This window comes from Centrocercus urophasianus, unplaced genomic scaffold, assembly GCF_019232065.1.
Source record: "Centrocercus urophasianus isolate 14NV4802_14NV808 unplaced genomic scaffold, USGS_Curo_1.0 seq_17, whole genome shotgun sequence".
Lineage (NCBI taxonomy): Eukaryota > Metazoa > Chordata > Aves > Galliformes > Phasianidae > Centrocercus > Centrocercus urophasianus.
The window spans coordinates 33,182,847-33,196,128 of NW_024884722.1; the positions used below are offsets into that span (position 1 = coordinate 33,182,847).

General features: G+C 40.5%; 1 protein-coding gene across 2 annotated transcripts in view; it reads left to right on the forward strand.

The window, feature by feature from the left end:
• Window positions 1–13,282, forward strand: part of PCDH15 (protocadherin related 15) — a 643,190-nt gene that overhangs the window by 314,161 nt on the left and 315,747 nt on the right. The gene's annotated exons all lie outside the window — the stretch shown is intronic.

Sequence of the window (13,282 nt, forward strand, 5' to 3'; positions counted from 1 at the left end):
TGCTTGGACCCGTGTGATTAGCACAGAGGCAGCTCTCTGCTCCATTTGGTAACTGGATTGGTGTCAGAGGCCTTCTGTGTTAGTTGTCCCCGGAGGGAAAAAGCAGTCTTTTAAAAAAGACCCATTTCCATGGAATTCAGCTTAAGGGAAGGGAAAGCAATGGGAGAGATGAATATTAATTACTACAGTTGAAAGAGATTGAGACAGGAATTGTTTCTCTAGTGGCAAATGAGAAGTTAAGATGAGATAAGCTCAGCAATTAGTTTTGGGAAGCTTTCATGCTTTTCAACTGCTTCTGGTATTTTAAATGTGTTAATTCTTTGAGTTTTATGTCTGCACCCAGTGAATAGTCTTCTTGTAGTTAGAAGTCATAATTGTTGGGAGTTTTTTGGCTTTAGTTTCACTGCAGACTATTTACTATTTAGTAAAAAGTAGCAGAACCGAGTGGCATGAAGTCAACAGTTTTGATAGGTTCCTCTTTGTTCTCCAGTGTTTAGCTGCATCGTGCTTTCCATTGTGTTATTTCTTTTCTCTGCTGAAAGAACCACACTGAATGTTGTTTGCTTCTACCACTGATATCTTAGTGGTGCTTCAGCTGCTTTAGGGTGCTTGTTCTCTATACATGGGTGATAATGGCTGCCTTGCTACTAGGAAAGCAGACCCTGGGGTCTGTGCCAGAACTGACCTACAGGTTGTAGTGGGCAGCTTATTGTTGGTGAAGAGCAATTGCTTCAGGTAATTGCTTCAGGTAATTGCTGGTCTATGAGTGTGATCCAGTTGGTAGAATCAGTTCAGTTTAGTGTATGTTATTGTGAAGGGAAGAAACTGGGTTTGCCATTACCTCTTCTTGCTGGAGAAGAGGACTTGTGTTTCTTTGGTTGGTTGTTCTAATGTCTTTGAAAAGGTGAAGCACTGGGTGTTTGTGCTGGAAATGACAGAATGAAAGAATGGTATATCATTCTGGATTGGAAGGGACTTCAAGATGGTCTAGTCCCAGCCCCTTGTTATAGGCCAGCACACCTCCTTCTAGACCAGGCTGTTCATAGCCCCATTTTGCAAAGTCAGGGCTTGGAGGCACCCTAGAAAAAAAGAGGCCATCAGGTGAGAACAAAATGTATCAGAGAGGCTCTGCTGTAATGGAAGTTTCTCTGGAATTATGCTGTAATTCCTTAGCTGAGGCTGTGTATGAATGTGAAGTGATTGAAATTGTTTCCTTTTAAAAATAAAGGTATATTATCTCCCCCAAAATACAGCGTATTCTCTGCAAGCACGGAGTCCTGACTGCTCTTCCTCCCCACCCTCACAGTATAATTATCTGTTTGAGTTGAAAAGAAAAGTCTGGAGCAGCCACGAAGAAATACAGTAGTTCACTGTCAGGTCACTTCTTGTTCCTAATGAATACAAAATTATGTAACTCATTAAAATTCTAATTTAGATCAAAGCTGGTAAAATCTCATGAACAGAGTCATTCTGAAAACCTTTTATTCAAATTATGATTCTTTTTCCAGTTTTCCAGGCTTGCGAGTCTGTTATTCAGCAGACTTTGAGGAATACTTCTTTTTGAATGAAGGAGAAATTAAAATTTACTGCTGTTAGTTTTTGTTTGCTTTATTTAAATTGGTTCTATCTAATCATAAATTTTATTTGAAAGCAATTATAATAATACAGAAAATACCGCACAATTCCAGAGAGCAGCTATGATGGTTAAATGATGTCCTTTGTCTTTTCATTGTAAAGCTAAGTGGCTTTTCAAATCAAGATGTTTGGGTTAGGAACATTTGGGGTGACCATAATGTAACATCACCTGCGTTTAACAGAGGAAACTAGGATGTGCTGTGAATAAATAGTTTGCTTCATATTGAACTGTAGTGAAAGTTTGCTTTGCTGTCCAACTTGGGAAGGGCCTTTCCCTGTGGGAAAGCCTCACACTGCAAACATATTAAAATGTTTTAACGTTGTCCTCTTACAACTTCTTATAGAAACAAAATCCCATTGTTTGTGGTGTATATCCTTCAGCACAAGTAGGATTTCATTTCTGCAAGGTCCCATAAGAGGCCAGAATTATGGGAAACCAGTAAGCACTGTGTAACTGTTCAGTCCCCCACAGTTCTCCCGGTGAGACATCTGGTGAACCAGATTCAGCCATCTGTATGTCAGATGGGCTTTCAGATGTATGTATGTGGTATTTCTGATGGTGCATTAAATTATACCAAAGTATAATTTTTTTAGGTTTTACTTTGTGTGTTTTTCTAAGCAAAGAATAAATGACAACTAAAACAAACTTGGTTCAGTGGTGCATGCTTTTTTTTTTTTTTTTTTTTTTTTTTTTTTTTTTTTTTTAAAGGAGGAGAAATTCCACAAGAGTTAGAAAATACTTGAAATCTTCAGGATTATAGAAAGCTTTTTATAATGATGTCCCAAGAGATTCTGTGTAGATTTGGAATGGAGATGGACAGCTTTGAAGTGATCGGTAGGCGCCTACGTGGGCTGTATGTGTACGAATGTGCAGGTTATTCCCCACTTATCAGTGGGTATTGCTGAATTATTACTGCCTTCTGGTCCAGGTGGGTTTGTTCCCCATGCAGGAGGCGTGTTGGGTGTTTATAACCTTTTATTCGTGTTATGTCCAAAGCTCATTCTCTATCAGTTATTTTTTTTCCCTCTCTGCTTTTGAGGATGAGCAATGGAAAGTAGAGTCTTGCATATATAGTGGCACAGTGATTTAACAGCATCAGTTCCATTCAGCATTGAAGCTTTTTCTGTAAAAATCTGTGATCTCAGCAAGTTTAAAACCATCTGATGCCTTTGAGGCACAATTTCTGAGAGAGCACCGATAATTTAATCTTCATAAATGGTTCAAAGCTGTACAGCATCATTCACATCACGGCACATCTTTTACTTGGTTGTTCCACATAAGGTTGACTGTATCCTCAGGACAACTTGTTGTCGTAGATCCTGCTTTGTATCATTTCTCGAAGGTTTCTGATGGCACTTTGTCCATATAGGATTTGCCTTGCATCTTATGGCTTGCTTTTAAAACAAAACTCCTTATTGTTCTCATGATACTTTGTCTTGAAGCAGATGCTTCCTTTTTTCGGTTTTAGGGAGGAATACCTCCCACTGCAGTTGTTTTAGCTTCAGGGAAGAGCTGATGTCGTTGCAGTAATATATCTGTGTTTTCAGGCCAAAACACTGTGCTTCCTAATGAAATGAGCACTGGCATTAAAGCAAAAAATCTCAATCTTAGAGGATGGCAGCCTGGGTCCTGCGGAGCTAGTGCTGCAGTTAGTATGTGTAGCTGTCTGCTAGCCAAGAAAGGCCTTTGAGATTACTGTGATATCTGTCCTTAATTTGAGTGTTGAGAAGAGCTAGATTGCATGATGGAAATGGCACCTTGGTAACTACTGTCATAGAGCTTGTTGACAAATGATGCATATAGTGTGGAGGGGAAGAGATGAACAATTTTGAGGTTGAAAGCACTGCTAGTAAAATAATACACGTTCTACTGTGGTGGATGTGGTCAGACTCAGCCCTGGATGTAAGAGGACCATTTGCAACGGGGATGGTCCTGCCCTCTGGATACGCCTTGCTCGGGGGCAGATGGCTGTGCTCAGGCTCTCCACAGTCCAGCAGCCAACCACATAGAAGCAAAAATAAAATGAGACTACTCTAGAGAACAAGCAGACAAATATAATCTTTCTACTCAAATACCTCTTGTGGGAGAAAATGGCATTGTGGTCACTGAGGAGTTGGAGCCTTCTGCTGTGCTGCTGCCTCAGACCTTCTGTCTCCAAACATCTCACTTTCCTGTGATAATGAAGTTGTGCAGATAGAGAGGTTTCAAGTAGAGGCTAACACCTGCAGGAACGTGACAGAAGCCCTATTTTCAGCATCATGAGATACCGGATTGCTCAGTAATATGGGCTGCAAAACAGTTTCCAAATGGGAGATAACTTAACGTTGAATCATGAATTTCAAAGACTGAAATAGTCTCGTTGCTCATAGTGTGTCTTGTGCTTGTTTAAAACCAAAGCAGTGAAAACGTGTTTGTTTTTTTCATTATTATTATTATTATTATTTTTACCTTTATTTCATTTATTGGACTAGACCTCCTGCTTTTTTAAGCTCAAAGCCCTCTTCTCCTGCAGCTTTGCAGCATTGTGCTGCTGTAACTGTTTAAAAAAAAAAAAATAAAATCATTGTGGTTTTTTTTTTTTTTTTTTTTTTGAATGCAGAAATAATTAGATCATATAATTTTATTGAAAGCTTGTTTTGTAGACTAAAGTTGATGTTTATAGACCATATCTATTGGAAAAAATGTGAGGGAGAAAGTGCAGAGATCAGAGAAACCTCTCTGTGAGGAGTTACTGCTTGTACTTGGCAACATGACTACAGGTGGTTTAAGCAAGACTGTTGTTGAAACAGCTGTTTTTAAGCCCAAGTCTCCAAAAGGCCTGCACTTCTGCTCTGATACGGTTCTTTGTCTCCTCTCTGTCACCTGCTGAGGGTCCAAATGACATAAGTAACACATAAGAACAAAGGTAAAGAAAATTCCTTATTCTAGAAAGTTTTTTTTTTTTTTTTTTTCATTTTTAGCTTGTAACAAGTGTTGATAATTGTGAGGAAATGCAGGGCTGAAAAAAAAAAAATCAACAAACATTTTGCAGTGACTTAAGCCATTAATTTATAACATTCAGTGGATTTTATTATTGCATATTCAAGAGAAATCAAATAGCACCCCTGACCCATGGCCTGAGGTGAGTGGTACAGCACTGCACATCTATTCTCTTATGGCTCCTGCAGGCGATTTGCAAAAGCCCTGCAGCACAGAATATCACTGCCTTAAGGCGATGTGTTTAAAACAGTATTGTTTGGGAAGGTCAGTTAGCTGGGAGTGGAGTTGCCCTCCCTGAACTGGTGGCTTTCTAAACAAACCCAGACATTCTAGTTGATTTCTTTGGACTTTTTCCTGTTTGTTATTCCTGTCTGTGTTGCTGCAGTTCAGAAATGCTGCATTAATCAAGCGAGAAATACATCATTGCAGCAATTTTGGTAACCAGGATCTCAGTCCATCTCTGTAACATCTCTTTTTTATTATAAGTAATCCTTGGGCTTGTGTTCTCAGAGGTGAGGGCTGTTCTGCTGTTGTTTTTTTGTATACGTGGGCAGATCTTTGTTCCCTTTGAGGAGGGAAGGTTTATGTCCCAGGGTGCCTCAAAGGCATTTCAGCTGTCCTTCCTGGGAGTGTTTCCTTCTCTGGAGTCTCCTTGTGAAATGATGGTAGGGAAATTGGTATTTAATGTTCTGGGGGTTTTCTATTGTCCTTTATAATGCCATTATAATTTAGGTCATATTTCTATCTCTCCTAATGCTCCCAAGCATTTTGTTTACTCTAGCTCAGTACCCATTACACTACAGCAGCTATTTATATTGCTTCCTCTGAGGGGATAATGTCTAAAAAGCTGATAAATTCAGAATCCCTATTTGCATACATGAATATATTATTTGTCCCAATGTGCATTTTTATCCCAATTGAAATTCATTTCTCAAGCTATTGCTCAGGTACCAAATGCGTTTAAATCCTCATAGAGCTGCTCTCAATCCTCTGGGGTTGTTACAAGCTCCAGCTGAACAGCATGGAGTCAGGGGAGCTCTTACAGCTGGCCCTTCTTTGCTCTACGTTGTTCCTCTGACTGCAGCACTGGCACCTACATCTCCATCAGCCCACACTGGTACAGAAGTAAGGTTGTGGTCCAGCTCATCTGGTCAGTTGTTTTTTTAGTTTTCAACTATATTTGTCATTAAAATTGTCTGAGTAAAGTTTCCTACAATTGTGCATTCTGTCTCTCTGTGGAAGGAAAAACATGAAAATAGCAGTGGGCACATCTGTCATTTGGTGTTACTTAGCCATAATTCCCATACAGGTAATCATTCACACAGCGTGCATCAGAACGCGTCTCCTCTTGCTTTATAGTAATTGTCTTGGGACCACATCTAGAACCCTGTCTCTCCTGTCTGCACCAGAACTATGGGCCTTTTCCCATCCTCTAGGGACGTCTTGCTTCATTGTCTGATTTGAGCAGCACCTAGCAGTGTGCATTGTGTGGGACCATTTCCAAGCCATGGGCTGTTTGGAGGTGCTAACAGTCACCCTGGCAGCTTTCTTACTCACCCATGCTAGGTAGCCAAACTGTTTCTTCAGGTGTTGTGGTAAGAGCACCTTCTCAAATGATAGGCATGACTTTCTTGTCCTTGAATAGAACAAGCCATTACCTGCCTGTCCATCGTGAGCTTGTGCATGCGTTTTGTTCCACTCAAATAATGCAGGCTGGCACTAGCTGTGAGGGTCAATGTCAGCAATAATTTTTTTCATATCAGGGCCAGCGGTGCTGAACTTAGGATCAAATTATTTTACTTCAGGTAAAAGATATCTTAATCCTTTCTTTCTGAAACTTATTCTGTTCCCTTATCTCACTACTGAACATGTGATCGTTTCCCACTAGGTGTGTTTGGACTCTGGCGTATACTGTGTGGGTGTCAGTGAGCATCAGAGTTCTGCTGCCTTCCTGCAGGCTCACTTCAGCTTCTCCAGCTCAACTGAAAGCCTTCTGAACTCCCAAGTTTTATGAAATTCACAGAAATGTCAGCTTAGTAACAACAACAAAAATAGCAGGTGGGATGCTGGGAGTGAGTAGAACAGGGATAGGAGATGTGCTCCTGCTCTGCTGGCATGTAAGGAACGGCCACCTCCAGAGTATTGCAGCATCTCAATGCCTCCATCCATTCCTTTTGCCCATTCATTCCACAGCTGGCTGAGGTCAGTTCTGCAGTAGTGCTGCTTGGATGACCTGCGTGGGTGTAAGGATATTGTTGTCTGCAAGTCTTTAAACTGTCAATGTTGTTTTTGATTTATAAACTTTACAGGAAATTATTCCAACAGTTCTCTTTACTGTAACTGACTTTTTTTTTTTTTTTTTTTTTTTTTTTTTTTAATATTGCTGCTTTTTACTACTACTCTAAATAATGCATTAGTTTTGTGATATTGAAATGGAACTTTGTAGCTTTCATTTGGGTTTGGTCGTATTTTTAAGTATCTTATTCTTACTGGAAGACTTTGTTAGTTGCTACAGTGAACACTCAAGACACATCCTGGATGAACTGTTTGATCTCCTGAAAATAATCACCTATTAGACATTAATTTGATGAGAGCAGAATGAAATAGAAGGGCAGACCAAGCCAGCTCAGGCAAATGTGATAATACTGGACAAGGCTTGAAATACAGTGTGTGTAATCACCACGCGTGTGTGGTTAAAATGGCAGAGGTCTTGCTTGTGACTGTTAGCAGGCTGAAGTTCAGCTGTCCATGATGTCACATCATTGTGGCGATGCACAAGAGAGGTCTAAACAGTTTGGATGTTGGCTTTTTGGAGCTGCTTAATGTCTCCATGGGGATCTGCCTAGGCCTGTAATTGTTGGGAGCAACACTGAAAGTTGGACTGCAGGCAACTCAAGGACCCTTCAGGATGGGTTTGTTTGTCAAGATAATGGGTCATTAGATGTGGTTTTGTGAAACTGCTTTTGTGGAGTTAAGTGGAAAATTCATGTTTCTAGAGGAGCTGATAGCAGAAAGACAATACCTCTTATCTTTCTGAACTTCATTTGCTTTTGTGTGGCCTGTGAGATGGAGTGCAACCATAGAAAAACTGCTCTGCCTCAGTCAGCCCCAAGACTTGTAACTGTCCCACCATCAAAAGCTCTTTGAAAGCTTTGGTCTCAGTATTGTACAGCGATACAAGTTTCAATTTGGCGTTCAGGTAACTGAAGATAATTTCTGTTAAGTGTGTGTGTGTGAGTGTGCATCTTAATTCTGAAATGTCTTTTGAACTGTTTTAACAGAGCTAATAAAAAGGTGCAATTCTAACTCTGCTTTTGACGTGTGATGGTAACAGGCAAGGAGAAACAGTCATTTTGGCTTTCTACAGAAAGATAGGCTTTGCTTTGAAAAGCTTGATATGTTTATTTTATGCAATTTACATCCAAATTGAGTGGAGGTAAGTTGCAGCATATAAATTCTACTTGAGAAAATGTAATTTTTCCTCAATGAAAGAAATTCACATCATGAAGTTGGGGAATTTCTGTTAATGTGAGGGAAGCAAATATTTTGAGCCTGCCATTGTTGAGAAAGCTCCTGGTTTCCTGCAAGGAGCAGGTCGTTTCCAGCCTCAGTGATTCTATGCTTCTTTTCACTATTATGCTAACCAAGACCTTCCTTAGTTTTTATGGTGAGAAGATGTCACATTTGCCCCTCTGCCTCACAGGATCCCAGTGAGCAGTCTTTGCAGAGACACGGCTCCAGCAATGGAGAAAGCTTGCTGACAGGGAGGTAAGGACCTTTAGGAAATTCTCCTCCCTCTTTCAGTGTCTGCAAGGCAGCAGAGTTGCACGTCAGCATGACGCAGACCTGAACTTGCAGACATACTTTTGGGCTAAGCAGGTGCAGCCTCCCATGAGAACAGCATTGTTTGGCAGAGGTTTGGCATTTTGGCTTCTGCGTTAAAAACCTGGGTTTGTAAAGACTAAACCTACAATCTGTTTACTTACCCATGATTAAGATGTAATCCATCTCCTAGCTGGGTTACTTCTCAGAAGTACAAAAAATAAGTGATGGCCACTAAGTGGAAACAAGAAACAAAACTCCTTCTCCATCCCTATCTTGGTTATTCTATCAAAGCTTTTTTTTCTATTTTGAGTAGTTGGTTGACATTTCTCTGAGCAGACATGCATAGGTTTAGCAATCTTCTCTCTTTTTTGTGGAAATTAACAGCATGCTGCATCAAGTGTTAATATGGTGCATTTATAGCGTGTTCTCCTGGCAGGGGGATTGGAAAAGTGCTCTTGAGATGTCACCTGCTGTGAATCAGACCATATGTACATTGGCTGCCATTGCCATAGAGAGAGGAAAATTTTAAAAAACTTCATTATTGTGGGAGTGTAGGAAAGCACCAGTTACTGTGGCTTGTGGTATGCAGTACTGAAATAAAATAAAGCATTTCTGCATTGGAGTACAAATAGTTCTTTTGTTTTTGATTTGTATCGTTCCCATTTAGCTGTGGGGTCAGCTGTACCTAGATGATATGCTGTCACTCTTAAGTTTCAATTACTTCTGAGCTAATATGGAGGGAAAGTAACTTCCCATTGTCAATCCTCTGCTTCAGCTTGGAAATATTTTGCTGTGGTAGTGAATATAGCCATTATGTAAAAATTATCATTTCTGTCAGAAGAACACAAAAGAACAGAGTTCAGGGGAAAAAGTGGAATTGAAACTGAGGCAAATGGGGAAGGGGGAATGTGGGAATGTACTTGAATGTAAGGAGGAATGGTTTCACGCATGAAATATGAATGAACATGCTTGATGTTAAAACTCAGTCTTAAAAATCTTCATGTTTTTGAAAGGATCCAGTGAGAAAGGAGAATAACAAAATTCATGCAGTTTGTCCCAGTTCTGTAACGTGAAGATCTTACAGCTAATGTAAGAGGAGGTGGGTATTACTAAGGAGTCCATGGGCAGAAATATTTACATGGGCACTGTTAGTAAAATAGAGATTGTGATAATGTTCTGGCTTTTGGTACATGATGAATTGGAGAAAAAGTTGTATTTGCACTTTAAATTATTCAGCATAGCCCCTGTTAAGCCAAATATTTGCATGTGCTTAACTACTTCTGAAAAGCATACAGCAGATGTTTGGCTTTAGTAACAGTTCTGCACAGTTCTTCTCACTTGGAGTTACAGAGAGTTGGAGCTGTAAATAGCTAAAAAGGCTGAATTCCAAGGTAAGCTCTCTTGCGCTGGCTCTCGCTCCATGCTGATGGTGAGTCGATGCTGAGATGGGCTCAGCAGCTGCCTGGGAAGTGGTGTGAGTGGGCATGGGAATTTGTGGGCTGATGTCTGACTTCCCAGGATGTCTCTCCAGACCTAAGCTGGAATTCATTTTTTTCTGGTAAAGTCTGAGGGTATTTTCCAGCCCTGTAGTTTCCCAGCTGATGTACTGCAGATGTGCGGTTCAGTCTCAGGACACAGCTCACCAGAGCAAAAACCCTTCCTGGATGCTTTGTCCTGGTACCCAACATCCGCATGCAGGAATGCCCAGGAGGGCACCCACAGACTGTAAATCAGGGAGCTGATGGGTGCTCTGCCATGCCTGCCTGCGTGACGGTGCTTGCTGCCCAAAGCAGCTCGTTGGTTAAGAACGGGTTTGGGACAAACTAGAGGTGCTTTTCTGACTGTTCTTGTTTTTAAATATTTTCTGTTTCCTTCTGTTGTGACAGTTGAATGTAATTCTTTCAGCAGTGAAAATAAAACATTTGAGATGCATATTTTAGTGGACCATAGCTTTAGCCTAACCAAAAACGCTGTCATACTGAAAAGCAAATTTATCTCCTTTTTTGGCTTCTATTAAAGATTTATTTTTTGTTTCTAATGACATTTCTGATATATGACTGTACCTATTACATCTCACAACAAGCATTTGCACTTCAGGGATTCTACTTCTGTGTCTACAATCTTTAAAAGTGTTTTATCCGCTCAGTGGTAATACAGATGAGGCCATAATAAAACGATCCCCTGAAATTTTTCCTCTGTTCAAAGCATGCTGTACATAGATTCCTAAAAGTAGTTTACACTATAATTCAATGTTTTATCAAAAGGCAACACTATTTAGGCAGCAGCACTAAACCATATATGTAAGACTTGATACTTGAAGGAATTCTGGTTGGCTGTGTAACTTAATAGTGTTCAGAGGGCTATGATCTTATTGCAGTCAGTCCTGCATGCACGAGCAAGGAGCTCATGTAAAAGCAAAAATGGAAGAAACAAGTGTATGGAATGTGGAAAAGGCCACATGGGAGAAATATAGGAATGTAGTCAGGGCATGCAGGGATGCCATGAGGAAGACTAAGGCCCACTTGGAGTTACATCTGGTGAAGAAAGTCCAGGACAAGAAGAAAGGCTTCTTTAACTGTGTCAATAGCAAAAGGCAGACTAGAGAAATGTGGATCTGTTGCTGATTGAGGTGAGTGCCCTGGTAACACAGGCACCAAGAAGATGGAATTACTGAGTGCCTTCTTTGCTTCATTCTTCACTACTGAGGCTGCCCCTTGGGAATCCAACACCCTGGATTGAAAGAGCTTCTGGGGAATTGAAGACTTCATCAAGGAGAATCTGTTCAGAGATTGTCTTGCACGCAAATCTATGGGCCTTGATAGGATGCACCCATGAGTGCTGAGGGAGCTGACAGAAGTGACTGACAAGCCACTCTCTATCATCTTTGAAAGGCTGTAGAAAATGGGAGAGGTGCCTATGGACTGGAGTAAAGCCAATGTCATGCAGTGAGGAGACAGCAGTGGATGCTGTGTACTTTGATTTCTGCAAGGCTTTTGATACTATGTCCCTTAACATCCTCTTGTAACTCCCAATTTTATTTTCTTACAGAGAACATGCAAACTTGCGTTGGTGTTTTTTTTTTACTCTGATCTAAGACTGTTTATTCTAATTAAATCAATGTTTCTCCTTTCAGCTTGAAATTAACACAGTATTTTTAAGTACTGTAATAACATTGGTTCTTATCTTAGCTTAAATCTTAGGTATTTAAGGTTAGTGTAATATTGCTGGGTCTTAAATATGTTCCAGATGCTTGGATGTGGTAACTGATGTTTAATATTTTGAGGTTTCTCTTTTCAATTCATCTTCATCTCCCCTTAAAACTTGTTGAAATGTGGGACATAGATGACTTGACGACCAGTTGGAGTTGTTACTGTTTCAGTAGTTACACTGGTGAGAAATAATAGTTTTTGAAAAAGCAGAAGTGAGATGAGGAGACGTGATTGCTCCGTGGAGTGCTATTATCAGTCTGCTGCAGTTGAGCTGCAAAAACCTACAGTGATCAGCTCCTGCCAGCAGTCCTGTGGGGACACATGTTCATGCTGTTGTGTCTCAGTACAGTGGTGTAGGTGTGTTTCTCAGTGCCTGTTCATCATCCAGCACCAAGCGCTCCAGAAAGAGCTTTATTGAAGCTTTTTTGTCTTTTTTAAATGCACGCATGCCAGAAATTGGAATTCCCCCCCCAATTTTTTTATGTTTTGTTTTGTTTTGCTTTCTTTTTATCATTTGGGCATTTTTCTGGTTGAATGTGTAAGTTTTTCTTGCCTATGACTGTTTTTGTGATTTTGATAAGAAAATTGGGAAAATAAACTGTTTGGAGCAAACCTCCTGAGCGGGCTCCTGAGGGAATTAATTTTCTTTTTTCCCTGTTTTCCTTTTCCCCTGGAGAATTTTTTGTGCTTTTCCTCTAGTGGTTCCATAGTTACTGAGTTACTGGTACTGTACTTACGAGCCTAAAGCTTCAATTTCCTTGCATAACAAGTTTTTGAATACAAGGAAAACCAAATGGAGAGTGGTATCTCAGCTAACCAGGTAGATTTAGATGAGCTATTAGGAAGAAGTTCTCTATATGAGTGTGGTGAGACACTGGAGTAGGTTGCTCAGGGAAGTTTGTGGATGCCCCATCCCTGGAAGCACTCAAGGCCAGGCTGGATGGTGTGTGAGCAACCTGGTCTAAAGGGAGGTGTCCCTGCCTATAGCAGGGGGTTGGAATTAGATGATCTTGAAGGTCCCTTCCAACCCAAACCATTCTGTGATTGTAATCTCCAGAGTCTTTGCTGAGATTAAAAGGAGCTCTGCTTACTGTGTAAAGGAGCCCTCCCCTTGTGCGACAGTGGGGAGGTGTCAGACACCCGGGAGGCTAAAATATTCCAGTAATATGGCTGTCTGAATTGAGTTAGTTAAACATCACGGCTTGCTTCCTTTCCTTTTTCATAAATCTAGTTTTTTTCCTCCAGAACACTGACACGTTCTTGCTTGAATCTTTTTGAGTTGTTTTATTTTTTGGATTGGAACATGTTTCTATCATAGTAGGGTCCTTTGCATTAACCAAAATGTTGTCAGAGTATTGACTATTCAGATCTTAGAGAAATTCTAATTTTTTTTCAGTACTTAATGGAACTGACTTGTTAGTGGAAACTCTGCTTCCTTTTGGCATGTGCAATGCTGAGCACCATCCAGAAGGAGTATTTTGTGGTACAAATGAGACCACGTCTGCACATTTGTGTTATTCTGTAAGCTCAGTTTGTGGGAGGGAATGATAGCACAACTTCAGTAACATATCACCGAGGTGGATCAGGCTGTGTTAACTCCGAAGCTGTAAGTGGGGGAATAGTCTGTTTGTTT